The sequence below is a fragment of the Pongo abelii genome, chromosome 15 (assembly GCF_028885655.2).
Source record: "Pongo abelii isolate AG06213 chromosome 15, NHGRI_mPonAbe1-v2.0_pri, whole genome shotgun sequence".
Classification (NCBI taxonomy): Eukaryota; Metazoa; Chordata; class Mammalia; order Primates; family Hominidae; genus Pongo; species Pongo abelii.
In genome coordinates this window covers 34,591,380-34,614,009 of record NC_072000.2, presented here as the reverse complement: position 1 = coordinate 34,614,009, position 22,630 = coordinate 34,591,380, and the positions used below count along the sequence as shown (strand labels likewise).

The 22,630-nt window shown below is 40.7% G+C and overlaps 1 protein-coding gene and 1 pseudogene across 5 annotated transcripts in view; one reads left to right on the top strand and one right to left on the bottom strand.

The window, feature by feature from the left end:
- The window catches only part of STRN3 (striatin 3), a 130,070-nt gene that overhangs the window by 41,858 nt on the left and 65,582 nt on the right, over positions 1–22,630 (top strand). Inside the window, exon 1 of one of the 5 annotated variants that reach the window (XM_054529972.2) lies at positions 7,665–7,685. The exons of the other annotated variants lie outside the window; for them this stretch is intronic. The gene's annotated coding sequence lies outside the window, so the exon portion shown is untranslated. Of the gene's footprint in view, positions 1–7,664; positions 7,686–22,630 lie in introns of those variants that run through there. 5 annotated transcript variants of the gene reach the window in all.
- Positions 21,011–22,419, bottom strand: LOC112128798 (HIG1 domain family member 1A, mitochondrial-like; annotated as a pseudogene).

Sequence of the window (22,630 nt, the reverse complement as noted above, 5' to 3'; positions counted from 1 at the left end):
GCCACCGCGCCTGGCCTTTTTTTTTTTGGCGGAGTTTTGCTCTTGTTGCCCAGGCTGGAGTGCAATGGCGCCATCACGGCTCACTGCAACCTCAGCCTCCCGAGTAGTTGGGATTACAGGCACCTGGCTGTAATTTTTTGTATTTTTAGTAGAGATGGGGTTTCACCATATTGGCCAGGCTGGTCTTGAACTCCTGACCTCAGGTGATCTGCCTACCTCGGCCTCCCAAAGTGCTGGGCTTACAGGTGTGAACCACCACGTCCGGCCAAGATAAAATACTTTTGTTATAAAAAAAAACAGTATTCCTCAATTACATCTAACTTTTTTAAAGCTTAGGATACTTCATAAAAAGAAAGATCCTAGGAATTTCTAAATGCCTAATTCTCATCTATTCAAATCATTAAGTATGTATTACTTCTAAAGGGGTGTAACAAATTAAGCTATTAGAGTTCTTAATGTCAAAATTGTGGGAGCAATGTACTCTATAGTTGCCATACTTTTTATTTTTTATTTATTTAATTTTTTTGAGACGGAGTCTTGCTTTGTCGCCAGGCCAGAGTGGAGTGCAGTGGTGAAATCTTGGCTCACTGCAACTTCCGCCTCCCGGTTTCAAGTGATTCTCCTGCCTCAGCCTCCTGAGTAGCTGGGACTACAGGTGCCTGCCACCACGCCCAGCTAATTTTTGTATTTTTGGTGGATACGGGGTTTCATCATGTTGGCCAGGATGGTCTTGATCTCTTGTCCTTGTGATCCACGCACCTTGGCCTCCCAAAGTGCTATAGTTGCTATACTTCTGAGTGGTTTTAATGAGCTAGTACTAAGTAATGTGAATAATTTTTTTCCTAGATATTTAAAAGCCATCCCTCTCAAAATGAGGTGGCTTAACTAACAGCGAAGTTTTTTTTGAGATGGAGTCTCGCTCTGTTGCCCAGGCTGGAATGCAGTGGCATGATCTCAGCTCACTGCAGTCTCTGCCTCCTGGGTTCATGCAACAGTGTAGTTTTAATTCTTTTCTGTTTTTGTTTTTTTTTAGAATTCTTCATCCTTTTCTTCTTTGCCTACTTCATTTTTCCTTCATAGTACATTTTAATTATCAAGACTTTTTCATGAAAAGAAATACGTTTAAACCTTTTTACAGGCCTTTGTGTGTGGGGGTGTGGGGGGGTGGCGGGGGCGGGGAAGATGCCATGGAATTCCACAGAGCTATCCAAGAGCAATATCAGTGTCTGTGGGCCGAATCAGACATCCTTTTTGTTGTTGTTACTGCCACCATCCCCACTCTCCTTCCCTCCCTAGACGCAACCTAGTACCTGCCTCCCAGACACTGTATTTTGCAGAAACTTAACTGATAAGTAGTGTCTACATGAGCTGTTAAAGGGAATTTTCAAGGAATATTATTATTTTCTTCATTTACTTTTTTAAGGTTAGATATGTATTATAGAGACTGTATTTAGGTTTTTTCTCTTGGAAATTTTAAATTCTAGGTTTAATAATTACATTTATTGAATTTAGTACTATAGTAATAAATATGAGTATAAATACCTGACTTCTAAATTTAGGATTCTTTCAGCTTATTCATCTTTACTTTCTCAACTCTCTTAAATATTTCTTTCATTTTGCTCATTAATATACTGAATTAGTGTAGAGTAGATTAATAAAATCTGAGGAATCACATTTATTTGATCAAAGTGAATTCTCCCTTTACACATGAAAAAACATCTTTGCCTTAGTTTATTTATTTTTTTGAGACAGAGTCTCGCTCTGTCGCCTAGGCTAGAGTGCAGTGGCACGATCTCGGCTCACTGCAACCTCCACCTCCCTGGCTCAAGCGATTCCCCCGCCTCAGCCTCCGGAGTAGCCGGGATTACAGGCATACGCCACCACATGCGGCTAATTTTTTTGTATTTTTAGTAGAGATGGGGTTTCACCATTTTGGCCAGACTGGTCTCGAACTCCTGACCTCAGGCAATCTTCCCGCCTCAGCCTCCCAAAGTGCTGGGATAACAGGCGTGAGCCACTGCACCCGGCCTGCCTTATGTTAAGGTAATTTCGTTTTTTGTAGATGAAGTAAGTTCTTCCAAGCTTGAGGTACTGTAAGAGATAGCACATATATGGTCATTTCCATATTTTACAGTTGAGAAAACCAAGAACTTTATGACTTCATTTATTCAGCAACAAAAATTTGCCAAGTATTTATTGAGTCTTTACATATGCCAGACAGTGTTCTGGATAATAAGAATATATCAGTGAACAAAAGACAAAAAATTTCTAATTTTACGGAGGTTACATTTTGGTAGCATTTTTCTAATTTATTTTTAGTTTTTAAGTTTTAACTTTTATTATAGATTAAAGGGTACATGTGTAGGTTTATTATTACATGGGTAAATTGTGTGATGCTGAGGCTTGGGGTCCCAATGATCTCATCACTCAGGCAATAAGCATAGTACCCAACAGGTACTATGATCGGCACCACTGCACTCCATCTGGGCAACGTAACGAGACTGTATCTAAAATAAAAAATAAAAGTAAAAAAAAAAGTACCATTAAAATAGCTCATAGTTTCCTACCTCAAGGGGGTAAACTTCCTCTGTTTCTGGAAAAGGGGCTTATCTGTGGCTTAATGTTTGCAAATACCACATGAATGTGAAGTTATTGGAATACAGTTACCAGTTAAAAATTATCTATTGGCCAGACATGGTGGCTGATGCCTGTAATCCCACCACTTTGGGAGGCTGAGACGGGCAGATCACTTAAGGTCAAGAGTTCGGCACCAGCCTTGCCAACATGATGAAACCCCGTTTCTACTAAAAATACAAAAAAATTAGCCAGGAGTGGTGGTGTGTGCCTGTAGTCCCAGCTACTTGGGAGGCTGAGGCAGGAGAATTGCTTGAACCCGGGATGCGGAGGTTGCAGTGAGCTGAGATTGCGCCACTGTGCTCCAGCTTAGGCAACAGAGTGGGACTCTGTCTAAAAATAAATAAAAATTGAGTATCTCTATTATGCTTTAAACCACCTATTGCCATGTAAAATGTCATTGAGATCTTTGAGGATGGTGGTGGTATTTTTTATAATTCATTAAACCTTATTTTAGGATCTATTATAAGTAGAAGAGATAAGTTTTATTTGCTTTTGGACATCCTAATTACTGTTTAGTCTTTTTTTTTCCCCTTGGAATTCTTTTTTTTTTTTTTATGAGACAGAGTCTTGCTCCTCACCCAGGCTGGAGTGCAGTGGCACAATCTTGGCTCACTGCAACCTCCCTGCCTCCTGGGTTCAAGCGATTCCTCTGCCTCAGCCTCCCAAGTAGCTGGGATTACAGGCACATGCCATCATGCCTGGGCTAATTTTTGTATTTTTAGTAGAGATGGGGTTTCACCATGTTGGCCAGGCTGGTCTCGAACTCCTGACCTCAAGTGATCCATCTACCTTGGCCTCCGAAAGTGCTAGGATTACAGGCGTGAGCCACTGCACCCAGCCTGGAATTCTTTTATCAATAAAATTGGAAAACGGTATTTTCATGAAAAATTTTATAAGCTCTTCCAAGCAAGTTTTTTGTTTATCCATTCTCTTTGAAAAGACAGAAATTGAGTAGGTACCGGGTAGGTCAGGGTCTGGACTGTTTCTATTATTAGATGATAATACAAAGGTTTTTGTGCCCTGCTTCAGCACACTGAATTATGGGGTAAGGTGTGTGTGTGTGTGAATTCTAAGCTACCTTGTGATTCTCATAATTAGCTAGGTTTTGAAGCTTGTGTGATACGGTTTTTATTTTGTATTTTTTGCTTTATGTAAAATGTCAATGGTTTGCTGACTTTTTATCTTAAAATTATTTTACATTTGAACCTTGCCTCTAGCCCCAAATATTTAAGTACTTTGAATGCACATGAATAATTTTAGTTGACCATTAACAGGTGAGGGTGGCAACATTTCTTAACCTACTGTTTTATTTTAATTTATTTTGAGAGATGGGGTCTTGTTCTGTTGCCCAGGCTGGAGTGGAGTGGTGCAGTCATAGTTCCCTGCGGTCTCCAACTCCTGGGCTCCAGTGGTCCTCCCACCTCAGCCTCTCAAGTAGCTGGGATTACAGGCGCACACCATCATGCCTGGTTAATTTTTAAACTTTTTTTTTGTAGAGGCAAGATCTTGCTTTGTTGTCCAGGCTGGTCTTGAACGCCTGGCTGGCTTCAGGTGATCCTCCTGCCTGGGCCTCTCAAAGTGTTAGGATTACAGGCACCATGCCTGGACAGAAAACTTACTGTTTTTGAGTAGTGGTGTTATGGATTTATTATTAGTTGCTCTAACCTGAATTCGCCTGTATGTTGCTTCCAAAGCTAAAATATTTAAGTTTTTTTTTTTAATTCCTTGGATGTTTGCTTCTGAGTGGTGTTGCAGCTTCTTTAGTAAGTGCTAAAGAATGTCTTAAAATCATTAAATACAACAAAACTCACCTATATCTAGTGTGCTTTTAGTTAAAAAATTTTTTTTAAAGCTCGCAATAGAACAAATTTTGTGAAGTTATTTGTCAAAGCAAGATACTGTTTTTTAAGAAACATTGCAAAATAGGGCCTGGTGCGGTGGCTCACGCCTGTTATCCCAGCACTTTGGGAGTCCGAGGTGGGCAGATCACAAGGTCAAGAGTTTGAGCCCAGCCAATATGGTGAAACCACGTCTCTACTAAAAATACAAAAATTAGCTGGGCATGGTGGCGGGCGCCTGTAATCCCAGCAACTCAGGAGGCTGAGGCAGGAAAACAGCTTGAACCCGGGAGGCAGAGGTTGCAGTGAGCCGAGATTGTGCCACTGCACTCCAGCCTGGGTGACAGAGCAACACTCCATCTCAAAACAAAAAAAAAAAGAAAAAAAAAGAAAGAAACATTGCAGAATAGTAGTTGAACTTTTTTAGTTCACTAGCAGCAGAATCAAAGTTGAAAGTTTTACACTGGTGACCTCTAGTGGTCTTGCAGTTAAAAAATTACCTGCTGTCAAGTATCAACAAATATCAAATAATTCTCCCCACCCCCATACAGAGTCTTGCTCTGTCGTCCCGGCTGTAGTGCAGTGGTGCAATCTCAGCTGACTGCAGCCTCCGCCTCTCGGGCTCAAGCAGTTCTCCTACCTCAGCCTCCCGAGTAGCTGGGATTATAGGCCCGCACTATGTCTGGCTAATTTTTGTATTTTTAGTAGAGATGTGGTTTCACCCTGTTGGCCAGGATGGTCTAGAACCCCTGACCTCGTGATCCGCCCACCTCGGCCTCCCAAGGTGGTGGGATTACAGGCATGAGCCACCGTACCTGGCCTGAAATAATTCTTATGTGCATTCACATGCTGATTGTTGAATAAATTCAGATGATATATAAAATGTCCCGCTGGGCATGTTGGCTCACGTCTGTAATCCCAGCACTTTGGGAAGCCAAGGAGGGCAGATTACCTGAGGTCAGCAGTTCAAGACCATCCTGGCCAACATGGTGAAACCCCATCTATACTAAAAATACAAAAATTAGCTGGGCGTGGTGGCGTGCGCCTGTAGTCCCAGCTACTCAGGAGGCTGAGGCAGGAGAATTGCTTGAACCCAGGAGGCGGAGGTTTCAATGAGCCGAGATTGCGCCTCTGCACTCCAGCCTGGGCGACAAAGCGAGACTCCATCTCAAAAATAAATAAACAAATAAAAATAAAATGTCCCAAATGAACGAACACCTTTTCCTGTATTCAAAGGAAGAAAAGCTATCCTGAAAATCAGTAATAATATTTGTTACCCTGAATTATCAACTGAAATTGTATATGGAAACAAGTTTATAAAAATTAATTTTTGCCTGAAGTACACTTCAGATCAAAGTAATTAAAAACAAAATTTGTTGAGTTGGGCACATAAAAATGAAATTTTTGGTGCCTATTTTATTGAAGCAACTACACAGTCCATTGCAAAACCTTTTTCTTTGGGCCTGGGTCTTTGACCTTATCTTCACAATAAAAATATACTTTTTAAATGTTTCCTTTTATTTAGATTTTCTTTGATGTCTCTCATCAGAGTTTTTTGTAGTTTTCTTCCTGTGCATGTTTTGTTAGCTTTATGCTTAAGGTTTTTGGTGCTAAGGTAAATGGTACTATGTTTTGACTTTCAAAATCTAAATGTTTATTACTATCACATAGGAAAGTAACAGACTTTTGTTTATTAATCTTGTTTCCTGCAGCCTTGCTGTAATTGCCTTTTTTTTTTTTTTTTGAGATGGAGTCTCACGCTGTTGCCCAGGCTGGAGTGCAGTAGCATGATCTCGGCCCACTTCAACCTCTGCATCACGGGTTCAAACGATTCTCCTGCCTCAGCCTCCCGAATAGCTGGGACTACAGGCACGTGCCACCACGCCGAGCTAACTTTTGTATTTTTTAGTAGAGACAGGGTTTCACCATGTTGGCCAGGCTGGTCTCGAACTCCTGAGCTCAAGTGATCTGTCTGCCCTGGCCTCTCAAAGTTCTGGGCTTACAAGTGTTAGCCACCACACCTAGCTTTATAATTGCTTCTTTGATCCAGGGTTCTTTCTATTGATGTTTTAGGATTTTTAACATAGGCAGTCAGGTCATCCGCAAACAGTTCTATTTCTGCCTTCTCAATCTGTATACCTCTTCTTTTCTCATCTCTTGCATTAGCTAGGACTTTGAGTATGATGTTGAATAGGAGTGATGAAAGAGGAGATCCTTGCCTTCTTCCCAGTCTTAGGGGGAAAAGCATCTACTTTTTCATAATTAAATATGATATTTAGCTGTAGGTTTTTCATAGAGGTCCTTTATTAAGTTGAGGATGTTCCCCTTATTCCTATTTATTGAGAGTTTTTGTCATGAATGGGTATAAGATTTTGTTCTTTTCTATATCTATTGATATTTCTTCTTTAGCTTGTTTAACCAATTAATGATGTGTTATAGTAACACAGTTTTGAATGTTGAATCACTCTAGTATGCCTGGAATAAATCCTACTTTGTTGGATTCAGTTTGCTAATATTTTATTAAGGAGTTTTGCATCTATGCTCATGAGAGATATGTTTGTCGTTTTCCTTTCTTCTAGTATATTTATCTGGTTTTGGTATTTGGATAATGCTGGCTTCATCAAGTGAATTAGTAAGTGTTCCTCTTGCTTCTGTTTTCTGGAAGAGATTGTAGAGAATTGGTATTTCATTCTTAAATGTTTAGTAGAATTCACCCTAGAGCCCATCTGGGCATGATGCTTTTTATTTTTGAAGATTATTAATTATAGTTGGTTCCATTTCTTTAGTATATATGGATCCATTCATATCATTTATTGCTCCTTATGTGAGTTTTTGTAGAATGTGTCTTTCAAGGAATTGATCCACTTCATCTTAGTTATCAAATTTGTGGGCATTAAGCTGTTTATAATTTTTATTTTCCTTTTAATGTCCATGGGTTCAATAATGAGGACCCTTCTTTCATTTTTTTTTTTTTTTTCCCGAGATGAAGTCTTGCTTTGTTTCCCTGGCTGGAGAGCAATGGTGTGAATCTCTGCTTACTGCAACCTCTGCCTTCTGGGTTCAAGCGATTCCTGCCTCAGCCTCCCAAGTAGCTGGGATTACAGGCACCCACCACCACACCTGGCTAATTTTTTTTTTTTTTTTTTGTATTTTTAGTAGAGATGGGGTTTCACCATGTTGTCCAGGCTGGTCTTGAGTTCCTGACGTCAGGTAATCTACCCACCTCAACTTCCCAGAGTGCTGGGATTACAGGCATTGAGCCACCATGCCCGGCCTCATTTCTGATATTAGTAGTTTGTGTCTTCTTTCTCCTCTTTCTTCCCCTTTCTCCGTCGTCCCTCCCTTTTTTGCTAGCCTGGCTAGAGTTTAATCCATTTTAATGGTCTTTTCAATGAACTAGTTTTATTGATTTTTCTATGGTAATTTTTTTGATTTCTGTGTTCTATTTTTTATTATTTCTTTTGTTTATAATGCTGTTCTTTGCTTTCCTAAGATGGAAGCTAAATTGGTTTCAAATCTTTCTCTTTTTTTTTCATTTATGTATTTATTTTGAAACAGAGTTTCGCTCTTGTTGCCCAGGCTGGAGTGCACTAGCATGATATCTGCTCACTGCAGCCTCTGCCTCCCGGGTTCAAGCGACTCTCCTGCCTCGGCCTCCCAAGTAGATGGGATTACAGCCACCCACCACCGTACCCAGCGAATTTTTTGTATTTTTAGTAGAGACAGGGTTTCACCATGTTGGCCAGGCTGGTCTCAAACTCCTGATCTCATGTGATCCACCTGCCTCGGCCTCCCAAAGTGCTGGGATTACAGGCTTATGCCACCATGTCCAGTCAGTTTTTGTATTTTTAGTAGAGATGGGGTTTCACCATGTTGGCCAGGCTGGTCTCAAACTCCTGAGCTCAGGTAATCTCCCCACCTTGGCCTCCCAAAGTGCTAGTATTACAGGTGTGAGCCACAGTACCTGGCTAAAATATTTTAAAACTTATCCTGATACTTCTTTGACCAATGTTTCACTTACAAGTATGTTTAATTTCCTATATTCTGGGATTTTCTAATTATCTTTCTGTTACTGATTTTTAGATTTAATTCTTTTGTGGTCTGATAGTACACTGTATGAATTCTAATCTTTTAAAGTTGTTAAGGTGTGTTTTATGGTCCAAAATGTTTTTCTTGATGAACATTCCATGTGAGTTTGAAAATAATGTTGTTCTGCTGTTCTTGGATAAAGTACTGTGTAGGTATCAATTAGATCCAGCTGATTGATGATGCTGTTCAGTTGAACTACATCTTTACTGGTTTTCTGCCTTGCTGGATCTCTCAGTTACTGGTAGAGGAGTGTTATAGTTTCCAGCTATAATAGTGGATTCATGTATTTCTCAATTTTTGCTTCTTCTATTTTGTCACACTAAGGGTTGTGTTCTTGGAGAATTGACCTCTTTCGTTATGTAATATCCCTCTTTATCCTGGATACTTTCCTTGTTCCGAAGTCTGCTTCGTCTGAAATTAATGTAACTATTCCCACTTTTAAAAAATTAATGTTTGCATGGTATAACTCTCCCCATCCATTTACTTTTTGTTATTTTGTGTGTTTATACTTAAATAAAATTTATTGTAGGCAACCTGTCTGGCATTTTATTTTTTTAATTCACTACAACAGTCTCTTTTGATTGGCTTATTTAAATAATTCACATTTAAAGTGATTATTGATGCAGTTGGGTTAGTACCTTGTTGGTAACTCTTTTCTATTTTTGTACTTGTTCTTTGTTTATAATACTCTTTTTCTGCCTTCTCTGGTTTGAGAATTTTATATGACTGCATTTTCTCTGCTGTCTTAGCATATGAACTATAGTTTAAAAATGTTTCTTTTAGTAGTTATCCTAGAACTTATAAAACATTTACAACTAATTCAAGTCCACTTTTTTTTTTTTAAAGAGCCAGGGTCTGTCTCTGTCACCCAGGCTGGAGTGCAGTGGCACCATCATAGCTCACTTGTAGCCTTGATCTCCTGAGTTCAAGTGGTCCTCTCACATCAGCTTCCCAGATAGCTGGGACTATAGACATGTGCCACCACACCTGGCTAATTTTTTAAATAAAAGTTTTGTAGACATGCAGTCTGGCTATATTGCCCAGGCTTCAAGTCTACTTCTCTTTTCTTTTCTTTTCCTTTCTTTTCTTTCTCTTTCTTCTTTCTTCTTCTTCTTTTTTTTTTTTTTTTCAGTAGGGGGGAATAGGTAGCATTTGGTTGCATGGTAAAGTTCTTTGTGGTGATTTCTGAGATTTTGGCGCACCTGTCATCTGAGCAGTGTACACTGTACCCATTGTGTAGTGTTTTGTCCCTCACCCCCCTCCCATTTTTCCTCTCAAGTCTCCAAAGTTCATTATATCATTCTTATGTCTTTGCGTCCCCATAGCTTGGCTCCCAGTTATGAGAACATATAGTGTTTGGTTTTCCATTCCTGAGTTGTTTCATTTAGAATAATGGTCTCTCGAGCTCCATCCAGATTGCTGCAAATGCCATTATTTCATTCCTTCTTATGGCTAAGTAGTATTCCATGGTATATCACATTTTCTTTATCCACTCATTGGTTGATGGACATTTAGGCTGGTATTTTTGCAGTTGTGAATTGTGCTGCTATAAGCATGCGTGTATAAGTGTCTTTTTCATATAATAATTTCTTTTCCTCTGGGTAGATAACCAGTAGTGGGGCTACTGAATGAAGTCATCTTTCACATAATATTATATTGCTTCACAGGCAGCACAGGCACCTCATAGTGTAGGCATACTTCACATTAGTGCATTTGCAGATACTGAGTTTTTTACAGTTTGAAGGTTTGTGGCAACTCTGTGTCAAGCAAGTCTGTGTCATTTTTCCAACAGCATGTGCTCACTTTGTTAGCATTTTTTGGCAATGAAGTGTTTCCTTCTATTTGTTTGTTTGTTTATTTTTGTTTTAAGACAGTCTTACTCTGTCACCCAGGGTGGAGTGTAGTGGCACAATGTCAGCTCACTGTAGCCTCTACTACCCCCAGGCTGAAGTGATCCTCCTGCCTCAGCCCCCTGAGTAGCTGGGACTACAGGCGTGTGCCATAGCACCTGACAAATATTTGTTTTATTTATTCATCATTTTCAAGGTTTTTTTTTTTTTTTGTAGTTATGCTATTTGGGGTTCCTTGAGATTCCATATGAATTTTATGATGGATTTTTCTGTTTTCTGCAGAAATAAAGTTGGGATTTTGATAAGGATTGCATTGAATCTGTGGATTGCTTTGAGTATTGACATTTTAATAGTATTAAGTCTTGTAATCCATTAACATGAGATGTGTTTCATTTATTTATGTCTTAATTTCTTTCAACATTGTTTTATAGTTTTCATTATGTAAGTCTTTCACATCCTTGGTTAATTCCTAGATATTCTTTTTGGTGCTATTGTGAATGGAATTATTTTCTTAATTATCTTTTCAGATTGTTCATTGTTAGTGTATAAAAATGAAACTGATTTTTCTGTGTTGATTTTGTATTCTATTACTTTGCTGGATTCATTTATTAGTTCTCATAGATTATTATGGAATCTTTTGAGTTTCTACATCATATCTGTGAACATAGTTTTATTTCTTCCTTTACAGTTTGGTTGCCTTTTATTTCTGTTTCCTAATTGATAGGAATTCTAGTACTATATTGAATAGAAGTGTGAAAGTGGATTTCCTTGCTTTGTTCCTGATCTTAGAGAAAACGCTTTCAGTCTTTCATCATTGAGTATGTTAGCTGTAGGTTTTTCATATATGGCTTTTATTATGATGAGGTAGTTTTCTTCTGTTTCTTGTGTGTGGAGTGTTATCATGAAAGGGTGTTGAATTCTGTCCAGTGCTTTTTCTGCACTAAGATAATTATGACTTTTTCCTTCATTCTGTTAATGTACTTTCTTACATTGCTTGATTTTCATATGTTGAATTATACTTTCATTACAGGAATAAATCCCTCTTGGTCATGATGTGTAATTCTTTTAGTATGCTGCTGAATTCAGTTTGCTAGTATTTTGTTGAGAATTTTAGTATCAGTGTTCACAGGGGATGTTGATTGGTCTATAGTTTCTTTAGTGTCTTTGTCTGCCTTTGGTTATCAGGGGCAGTGCTGGCCTCATAGAATGAGTTGGGTAGTATTCCTTTCTCTTCAGATTTTTGGAAAAGTTTGAGAAAGATTGGTGTTATTTAAATGCTGGTGGAATTCACCAGTGAAGCTATCAGATTCAGGGCTTTTCTTTGTTGGGAGATTTATTTGTGTGGAATTGATGGTTCCCAATTTAACTTTAATATCTGATTTTAGTAATTTGAGTCTCTCCTCTTCCTCCCTCCCTCTCTCTCTCTGTCTCTTTGTCCCCCTCTCCCTCTCTGTCCCCTTCTCTCCACCTCCCCCCCAGCTAAAGGGTTGTCAGTTTTTTTGATCTTTTCGAAGATTTGACTTTTGTTTTCAATAATTTTTTTTTCTATTCTGTTTCATTGATCTCTGCTCCAATCTTTATTTGCCTCTACTGGCTTTTGGTTTAGTTTGTTCTTTTTCTAGTTTCTTAAGTTGTAAAGTTAAGTTGTTGGAGATTGTCTTGTTTTTTACTTATTTTATTATGATTTTTGGTGTGTTCACTTTACTAACAACACATCAATTGTTCTCACTGGAATGTAAGTTCAGGTTAGATGAGAATTTCCTAAGTGTAATAAAGCATTCTGTAGTGTATCAAAGTTTGTATATAATGTCTGGCAAAACCAGCTTGCTCATAAATCATTAATCACTTCCATTATAGATAATTTGTTTAGTTTAAAAGGTGTGATTCTTACAGAGAAAATAAACAATGTACACATCTTGACAGTGTTCTTTTATCGTTGTATCAGGGCTTAAAATATACATATGTATTTCAAGATGACATTTTAAAATATTCTAATAAAACAGTAGCAAAATATAATTCTGCAGTTACAAAAGAGCTAAACTGGAATCTATAATTAAGTTATTCTAATCTTTACAATTAAAAAAAATTTTTTTTGAGACAGAGTCTCGCTTTGTCACCCAGGCTGGAGTGCAGTGGTGCAGTCTCAGCTCACTGTAACCTCTGCCTCCCGGGTACAAGTGATTCTCCTGCCTCACCCTCTTGAGTGACTGGGATTACAGGTGGGTGCCACCACACCTGGCTGATTTTTGGATTTTTTGTAGAGATAGGGTTTCACCATGTTGGCCAGGCTGATCTCGCACTCCTGACCTCAGGTGATCCACTCGCCTTGTCTTCCCAAAGTGTTAGGATTACAGGCGTGAGCGCGCGCCCGGCCTAATCTTTACAATTATGATTCTGAAATAAATATTATATAGCTCTGTTGTTTGCTGTAAGTTCAATGTAGAAACACTTTTCGTTGTGGGAGACATTACAAGTTATACCCCATTACAAGTTAAACAGAGATAGGGTCTTGCTCTTTTGCCCAGCTGGAGTGCAGTGGTGCAGTCATAGCTCATTGTAACGTCAAACTCTTGGGCTCAAGCTTTCCTCCCCACTCAGCCTCCCAAGTAGCTGGGACTACAGGTGTGCACCACCATACCCACCCAATTTTTTTTTTTTTAATTTTTTGTAGAGATGGGGTCTTGCCATGTTGCCTAGGCTGTTCTCGAACTCCTGGCCTCAAGTGATCCTCCTGTCTCAGTGTCATATATAAAGTTTCGGTGCCGCAAAAGAAATAACAGTTGAATATAAAATTTTCTTTTTAATTCTCAGCAAGGCAAGTTACTTCTGTATAGAAGGGTGCGCCCTTACAGATGGAACAATGGTGAGCGTACACTTGGACGAGGGAGGGGAAGGGGTTCTTTATCCCTGATGCATGTGGCCCCTTGCTTCTGTGTCATTCCCCTGTTGGCTAGGGTTAGACGCACAGGCTAAACTAATTCCGATTGGCTAATTTAAAGAGAATGACAGGGTGAGTGCTTTGGCGGGGGTCAGGGCAGAGCAGGTAGCAGGTAATTGGAATGAGTCAGGATGGAGCAGGTGATTGGAATGTAGAGTGGAGCAGGTGAGTCAGGGTGGAGTGGGTAATCGAAAAAGATTGCTTTACGAGGAAGTTAAGTTTAAAAGTAGAAGGCAAAGAATTGAACATACTGACATATTCTTTGAAAAGAAATTTAGAACTCATATCTAACAATCCCTCCCCTTGTGTTTCCTTACAGCTTTCTTTTCAAACTTTTTTTTAACATGTCTTGGCTTAGTTGTTTTGCTTGACTTTCTAAAAGAAGAAGCTTCTCTGGATAAGGTGGAGGATAGTTAAGGGAGGTTTTAGTAAGTTCCATTTTTATGAGCCTCTGCATCTACTTACAGATGCATGGTATGACACAGCACCTGACAAGAATAAGTACAGCTATTATGGCTGCAAGGGAAGAATTGAGGCTATTATTCCTTTCCATTTACTGAACTACTTTTTTTTTTAGCCATCCTGTAAAGGGGTCATTTACCCCAGAGTTGCTGTCTAACTCATTGGATAGAGCAGTGAGACCTTGCAGTGCTTTTGTTATACTTTTATTAGGGGCGGTGCTGTTTGGGATGAAGGTATAACATTGAGTTTTAATCATGACGCAAATTCCTCTTTCTGCTAATATCATGTCTAAGGCTATCCTATTTTCCTAAGCCATCTAGCTGGTAGCCCCTAATTGTTCAGCTATTCCTTTAACAGCATCTCTAGTGTAGTTAATAAATCGCTGTTGGTTGTAATAGATGTAGTTTATCCAATCTACATTTTTGTCACTCACCAAAATACTGACTCAAATCCTTCAGCTATTTGATTTTGGGCTTTAAATTGATCTGGTATTCCCCATGGGACTTTAATTGTGTCTAAATAGATGTGAGAGTTGAAAGACCTATAAGGGGCTTCTCTCACTTTATGATGTCTTACTTTTCCTTTCTCTGGTTGATGAAATGGCAGGGTGAAAGGGATAGCCAATTGGGCTAAAGCACAAGTGCCACTCCAGTTATTTGGCAGAGTGTCCACTAAAGGTCCACCGCAATACCACCACATATCTGCTCGGGGATGAACAAGGGCTGACTGACTGATAAGCTCTTAAATTCTTAAGCTCACTTCATCCCTTCAGGTCTCCAAGGAACACTAAGTTTCCTCCATGTTGTGAGAGACACAAAGTGAACTTAGTGTTGGGAGATGGAGGCTGGATGGCCCTCGGGGGCTGACCCACAGGGTGCCGGATTTCAGGATATAGCAGAGAGACAGCTTGGCAAGACTTATTACTCCAGGCTGTAGAATCCTGGCAAAGAGCTACCATGCAGCCCATGCCTGGTTGACTGGAGGACCACCTTAGTGGAAAGGGGAAAATCTGGGCCTCTGGCCTGCCGTGCGCACAAACATAACAATTGCTTTTGTTTAATGTACGGATGGAATATTTGATCCATTCCAACCAGGCATTTACATATTGGTATCTTGTCTCAATTGCCAAAGTTTGTTTTAAGTCTTTAACTTTTACCATCGCTATCTTGGCCTTGTCGTTAGATGGAGGAGGAACAGTAGTTCCTTTGTGAGAGGTTTTGGAAAAAGGCTTAGAAGCCGGTGCAGGTGGTGGGGGATCAAAGAAATGCATTTTAAGGAATCCAATAGGGTCTGTCCTTGAAACCTCAGCCCCCATACCATAAAACTGGCGTAAAGAAGGGAACTGGCTTAGAAAAGAGGAGAACTTTGGGGGCTTGAAATAGTAGCCTGTATAGGGTTGCATTGGTTTAGCTGAGAGCTGGGGGGGCTGTCCCTTTAGTGAAATGAATGTATGGTTTTAGGAAATTACAAAAACTGGTTGGGGCAGTCTATCCTTGCTCTTTAGTGGTCCACAGAACGTTGGACCAACTACGGCATAAAAGCTCTACATCGGGGGGCAAGACTCCTGGTTGACACTCAGGTCTTTATCGAAATTTCCCTGGATTAAAAGGTCCCAATTTACTAGCCCATTCTGAGGAGAGTCAGGAGGGACAAGGTACTTTTCTGAAATAGAGAGCTGTCTTTGACTTGGCAAGTCCCCACAGGGTATAACAGGGCAAGCATTAAATGCAGTAGTTTGAGGCAAAATTGACTTGGTGTTAATAACCAGATGGTCAGCAATAGAGTGAGAAAAGAAGAGTAATACAATAGATGAAAAAGTTAAATTTTTCTTAGCTTTGGTTTGGTAGGGTTTTCCCCTGGGACTGTGGTCCACGACTCTGGAGGGGGTGGCGCTTTGACTTAGGTTTGGAAGAGTCCATCCCTTTTTCGCTGTACGAACAGCAGTCTCGGTGGTTTGGTTAGCAGCACAAGGTAGGGTCTTTCCCATGCTGGCTCGAGTTTTTCTTCTTTCCACTCTTTGATGAGAAGGTGATCTTCAGGCTGGTGCTGGTTTACTGGAAATTCTAGGGGTTGTACCTGTGCTAAAAGACTTTTAGTTTTGAGGGAAAGGAAAGTGGAAGATAAACCAAGTATATAATTTCTAAGAAATTGACCTTTTGTTTTAAATGTGGGGACATCAACAGTGCACTTTATATATAGTCTTTGGTGCCTTCTTACTGAGAAATTTCCTTTAGCACCTATTTTTATTAGTTTTTAGACCAAAGAAAGCCAAACAACCATTTTATATTTAACAATGCTTCCTGTATGATTTTTATACCAAATAAGCTGAATTTCACTTTTATATTAGTGTTATTAATGTTAATTTTAATAAAACCTTGTAGACATATTTATCCAATTCTTAATATCTGACCATAAGGTAAGATTTTTGTAGACTTTTTTTTTTTTTTGGAGACAGAGTCTCACTCTGTGGCCCAGGCTGGAGTGCAGTGGCACGATCTCAGCTCCCTGCAAGCTCCGCCTCCCGGGTTCACGCCATTCTCCTGCCTCCGCCTCCCGAGTAGCTGGGACTACAGGCACCTGCCACCATGCCTGGCTAATTTTTTTTGTATTTTTAGTAGAGATGGTGTTTCACCATGTTAGCCAGGATGGTCTTGATCTCCTGACCTCATGATTTGCCCTCCTCCGCCTCCCAAAGTGCTGGGATTACAGGCGCGAGCCACCGCACCTGGCTTATAGACTCTTTTTAACCTTTTTTATAATTTTTGTTAAACAGCAGGTTAGTGCTTTAAGAAAAACCTGTTATGCTTTTGTTTTAATATCCAGTTCAGAGAAAAACTGGATGATACCTCTTTGGCTAATATGTTTACATACAGAATTTCCTTTACAATTAACGTTTTAAAACTTGCTTAAACCTTTGAAACAAAATACATATTTTTTTAACCTTTTAATGTAGGTGAAAATTCAGATTCTTATGCCTCCTTATAGTCTGTTTACCAAAAGTATATTTTACTTTCCTTACACACTTTGCACATAAACTGTTTCTTCTATAGTTTTACATTTAGGAGGCTTAATTACTTTTAAATTATACAACATTTCTTGCATAAATTTCCTTTTATAACCTTTTTTTTTCTCCACGACTTTCACAGATAATTCTTCAACATGCCTCAACTTTCTGACTTGCCGCAAACATCCTTTTTTTTTTTTTTTTGAGATGGAGTCTTGCTCTGTCGCCCAGGCTGGAGTGCAGTGGTGCCTTCTTGGCTCACTACAACTCTGCCTCCTGGGTTCATGCCATTCTCCTTCCTCAGCCTCCCAAGTGCTCAGGCACCCGCCACCATGCCCGGCTAATTTTTGTATTTTTAGTGGAGACGGGGTTTCACTGTGTTAGCCAGGGTGGTCTCGATCTCCTGACCTCGTGATCCGCCCGCCTCGGCCTCCCAAAGTGCTGGGATTACAGGCGTGAGCCACCACGCCTGGCTTTTTTTTAAAACCAGTTAATCTTATTTTAGGACAAGAATTTACCATATAATGTTCTTTTTACATAAATTCTGTTCCCCCAATTTCTTTTTTTTTTTTTTTGAAGATGATAATCATTCTTTTCTGAAGTGAACTTCATGTTGGTGAACTAGACTGTCTAAGGCCGTAAGATTAGAAGTTAGGATAATACATGTTACACTGTTAACTTTTAGCAAACTACTTTTGTTGAAAACCTTCTAAGTTTGGGATTTCAATTATTCTTTATTATTAATAAGACCCTGTTTAGTCCAAATTAACTTAGAATTGGTATAGATGGTTCCTTCCTAGTTTTGTAAGTACTTTAAGGCTTGGCTGAGTGCAAATAGCTTGCACGTTTGAGCAGACCAGTTATTAGGCAGTTTTCCTGACTGCTTCTGCAGGAGTTTCCCTATCAATTACTGAATACCTGTTGTTCCCCCTCCCACCCCAATCACCCAGGAGGAACCATCTATAGTCGTGTCCTGAAGGGGCTTCCTCCTAGGTCTGGTCGGATCTTTGTATGGTAATTAAGATTTCAGTCCCCTGTTAAGAAACCTTCTGGGTTAAGGGAATTTTCAGTGGTTAACGATAAATCATCTTTTTCTAACAGAATAGCCTTATAATTTAAGATTTTTGAGTTAGTAAGCTACCTTTTTGCTTTTTGACTTAGGGTAGTTCTGAACTGGTGAGGTGTGCTCACAATGAGGTTTCCTCTAAAAGTTATTTTTCTACTTTCTTCTGTTAGCAAAGCAGTTGCCGCTACAGATAGAATGCATTTGGGCCCTCCGCGGGTTACTGGGTTAAGGATTTTTGATAGGAAGGCTACGGGTTGTCAGTGGCCTCAGTGCTTTCGGGCTATGCCCTTGTTTACACTGACAGCGAGGTGGTATTGGAGTGTTATAGGGTCACGGAGAAGACCTTCAATGATTAACTATAGGTTTTAAATTTACCCTGGCTCTTAAAGGAATAGGGTACACTGTTTTTTTCTTTACTACTTCTATTTTTCTCTTTCTCTCTTTGACTTTGTCTCTTTCTCTGTCTCTGACTCTCTGTCTCTCTGCCTCTTTCGCCTCTCTCTGCCTCTTTCCCCCCCACCACCTCTCTTTCCTCCCTCTCTCTGCCTCTCTTTCCCCTCTGTGTCCCTCTGCCTCTAGGGTAGGGACCTGTAGGAGTGGAGCTACTCTAATACCCAAGAAGAAAGGAAAAGGCGGGGGGATTGGGGGTTGTGTCAGGTTCAACCCTTGAAATTAACGGAAGGCTCAACCCCTTAACACCAGGGATGTCTCACCTTGCGTGTCCCGGAAGGCTCAACCCCTCAAACCAGGGGTGTCTTGCCTTGCCTGTCCCGGAAGGCTCAACCCCTCAAACTAGGGGGTGCTTGTCTTGCTTGTCCTGGGAGGTTGACCTGTTTCCTCCCTTTCCCCTTCTGAAGGTCCTTTGCACACTTCCCACTCGTGCTGTCATCTCTGGCTGCTCCCCTAAGGGAGAATTAGGCCCCTCTTTGTGTTGGCGTGCTGGTATAAATCCCATGGCAGGATTCGCTTTAAGCCATATGAGGTAGCTATGGAACTGCGGAGAGGACCCACTCACTCCGTCCAGCAGTAGGACTTGTCACCAAACACACAACACCGCAAGCAGGGTTGTTGATGATCATTCATGCACGCACACATTTAGTCCTCCAGAATTTGACCACAAAGGAAGTACTTTACCGGCTCCTGCGGCTTCTCCTTCCTTGGCCTGTGCACAGTCATCGCAGCAGTATGTGAGGATCCTTTAAGCTAGGTTGCTGGCCAGTCCCCCACTCTGCGTTGTTGAGAGCTCGGGTTGTTCCTCGCACTGGGTGGGTCTTGATTTCTCATCCCTGAGGCTGCCACAATAGGGCAGAGTGCACCTCCTCACAAGAGAGAACCAGAGACTGTCCCTGGTGGGGAATGTAATCCCGGATGAGCCCCCAAATTGTTATATATAGAGTTTCTGTGCCACAAAAGAAATACACTCAGATATAAAATTTTCTTTTTAATTCTCAGCAAGGCAAGTTACTTCTGTATAGAAGGGTGCACCCTTACAGATGGAACAGTGGTGAGCACACACTTGGACAAGGGAGGGGAAGGGGTTCTTATCCCTGCCGCACGTGACCCTTTGCTGCCGTGTTGCTCCCCTGTTGGCTAGGGTTAGACGCACAGGCTAAACTAATTCCAATTGGCTAATTTAAAGAGAATGACGGGGTGAGTGCTTTGGCGGGGGTCAGGGCAGAGCAGGTAGCAGGTAATTGGAATGAGTCAGGGTGGAGCAGGTGATTGGAATGTAGAGTGGAGCAGGTGAGTCAGGGTGGAGTAGGTAATTGGAATGAGTCAGGGTGGAGCGGGTAATCGAAAAAGATTGCTTTACGAGGAAGTTAAGTTTAAAAGTAGAAGGCAAAGAATTGAACATACTGACATATTCTTTGAAAAGAAATTTAGAACTCATATCTTAACACTCAGCATCCCAAAGCACTGGGATTACAGATGTCTGGCCCCATGCACTTTTGTTTGTTGGGTTTTTTTTTTTTTTGAGATGGAGTTTCACTTTTGTCACCCAGGCTGGTACAAGCGATTCTCGTTCCTCAGGTTCCTGAGTAGTTGGGATTACAGGCACCTGCCACTATGCCTGGCTAATTTTTTTAGTAGAGATGGGGTTTCATGATGTTGGCCAGGCTGGTCTTGAACTCCTGACCTCAGGTGATCCATCTGCCTCAGGCTCCCAAAGTGCTGGGATTACAGGTGTGAGCCACCGCTCCCGGCCTCTTTTTTTTTTTTTTTTTTTAAGAGATGGGTCTTGCTGTGTTGCCCAGGCTGGTCTTGAACTCCTGACCTCATGACCTTTCTGCCTTAGTCTCCTAAAGTGCTGGGATTACAGACATAAACCACGGCACCCCATGCACTTAAGGAGCCAACCAGTCTACTAGGCAGGCAGAAGAAAGTAAATTAACTGGGGTAAATAGGACTCCTATATAACATCCAAAGCATGTGGGATTCTGCAGCAAACTGGGAGCATTTCTGGATTGGCCTGCTCTCTTCTTTAGAACTAATTTCATTGTAACAGTTTAAGAAGGTGGATATTTTTACATAGTCAGGTGCATTAGGTGACATGTTTCTTTTCTGTTAACTTGACTCCTCTGAATGACCTAGTTCACTAGTGAACTAGTGACAAGTAATTTGGTTACCAAGCAAATCAAGCCTGCAAGAAAGGAAGTCAATACTCAGAATAGTGTGTTATCGTCTGAATTCCATCAAATAATGTGTTTTCTGTGTGAACACTTAACCTCAATAATGACATGTCTAACTAGAGCAAGCTCCTGCAACAAGACGAAGACCAAGACAGCACCAAGACCAAGACTCTCTTTTTTTTTTCTTTTTTTTTTTTTTTGAGATGGGGCCTTGCCCTGTTGTGTGCTGGCTGGAGTGCAGTGGTGCCATCTCGGCTCACTGCAACCTTCACCTCCGAGTTCAAGTGATTCTCCTGCCTCAGCCTCTGGAGTACTTGGGATTACAGGTGTGCGCCACCACAACTGGCTAATTTTTGTATTTTTAGTAGAGACGGGGTTTCACCCTCTTAGCCAGGCTGATCTCAAACTCCTGACCTCAGGTGATCCGCCCACCTCAGCCTCCCAAAGTGCTGGGATTACAGGTGTGAGCCACCGTGCCGAGCCTGCATCTCTTCTTCTAAGGCTTAGGTTTTGCCCATAATTCTCAATGCATGGAATAGTTGACACTAACAGTCATTGTTCCCATCACAAAGCCTTGGGCTGCCACATGCATGTGGATCAGGTGAAGGGACATTTTAATATTTCTCCTGCTCTTCAATTTGTATATCCACTGCAACAATTGCTGCAAAACCTGCTATTCCAATAGGGGACAAATAGTGCCTCTTTAGCTTTTTGGATATGTTTGAATTCCTGATCATCATAGGAAGAAAGAGAAACATCTGTGTTGGTTGGTATGGAAATTGCTAGAAGAATCTCCCAAGAGCAACAAAACCCTCATGATCCAACTGGCTTCAAATCCCAGCTCCCATGCCCTGTCTTTTCTTGTGTGTAGTTTTTTGTTTTTTTTTTCTTTTTTAGACGGAGACTCGCTCTATTGCCAGCTTACTGCAACCTCCGCCTCCCAGGTTCAAGTGATTCTCATGCTTCACCCTCCCATATAGCTGGGACTACAGATGCGCACCACCACACCTGCCTAATTTTTGTATTTTTACTAGAGATGGAGTTTCGCCATGTTGGCCAGGTTGATCTCGACCTCCTGACCTCAAGTGATCCTCCTGCCTCAGCCTCTCAAAGTGTTGGGATTACAGGCATGAGCCACCGCACCTGGCTCTTTTCTTGTATTTTAATGTAAGCATTTATATCTATAAATTTCCCCCTGAGCATTGCTTACATTGCATCCTCTGAGTTTTGGTATGTCCTGTGTTTGTTTTCATTTGTTTCTGTTACCTAATTTTTCTTCTTTGATCCATTGGTTAAGAGTGTGTTGTTTAATTTCCACAAATTTGTGAACTTCAGTTTTCTTTTGTTATTGATTTCTAACTTGTTTTTTTGTGGTCAGAGAAGAAACTTTGATATCTGTCTTTTTAAAGTTATTGAGACTTGTCTGAGCATGGTGGCTCATGCCTGTAATCCCAGCACTTTGGGAGGCCAAGGTGGGCAGATCACTTGAGGTCAGGAGTTTGAGACCAGCCTGGCCAACATGGTGAAACCCTGTCTCTACCAAAAAATACAAAAATTAGCTGGGTTTGGTGGCGTGCGCCTGTAGTCCCAGCTACTCGGGAGGCTGAGGCAGGAGAATCACTTGAACCCAGGAGGTGGAGGTTGCAGTGAGTTGAGATTGCGCCACTGCAGTCCAGCCTGGGTGATAGAATGAGACCCTGTTTCAAAAAAATAAAAAAGTTATTTAGACTTAACTTGTGACTCAATTTACATGGTCTGTTCTGGAGACTGTCCCATGTGCACTTAAGATGTGTATTTTTTTGTTGGGTAAAGTGTTCTGCATATGTGTGTTAGAGCTAGGTGATTTGTTGTGTTGTTCAGATCCTCTGTTTTCTTCCTTACCATTTGTCTGGTGGTTCTATCCATTATTTAGAGTGGGGTATTGAATCTCCAACTACTGTTGTCTATTCTCCCTTCTATTCTGTCAGTTTTGCTTCATACATTTTGATGATCTGTTACTAGGTGTGTGTGTGTTTATAGTTGTAATATCTTCTCATCATTATTAGTATAGTCATGTGTCACGTAACGGCAAGAATGTGTTTTGAGAAATGTATCGTTAGATGATTTCATCTTGTAA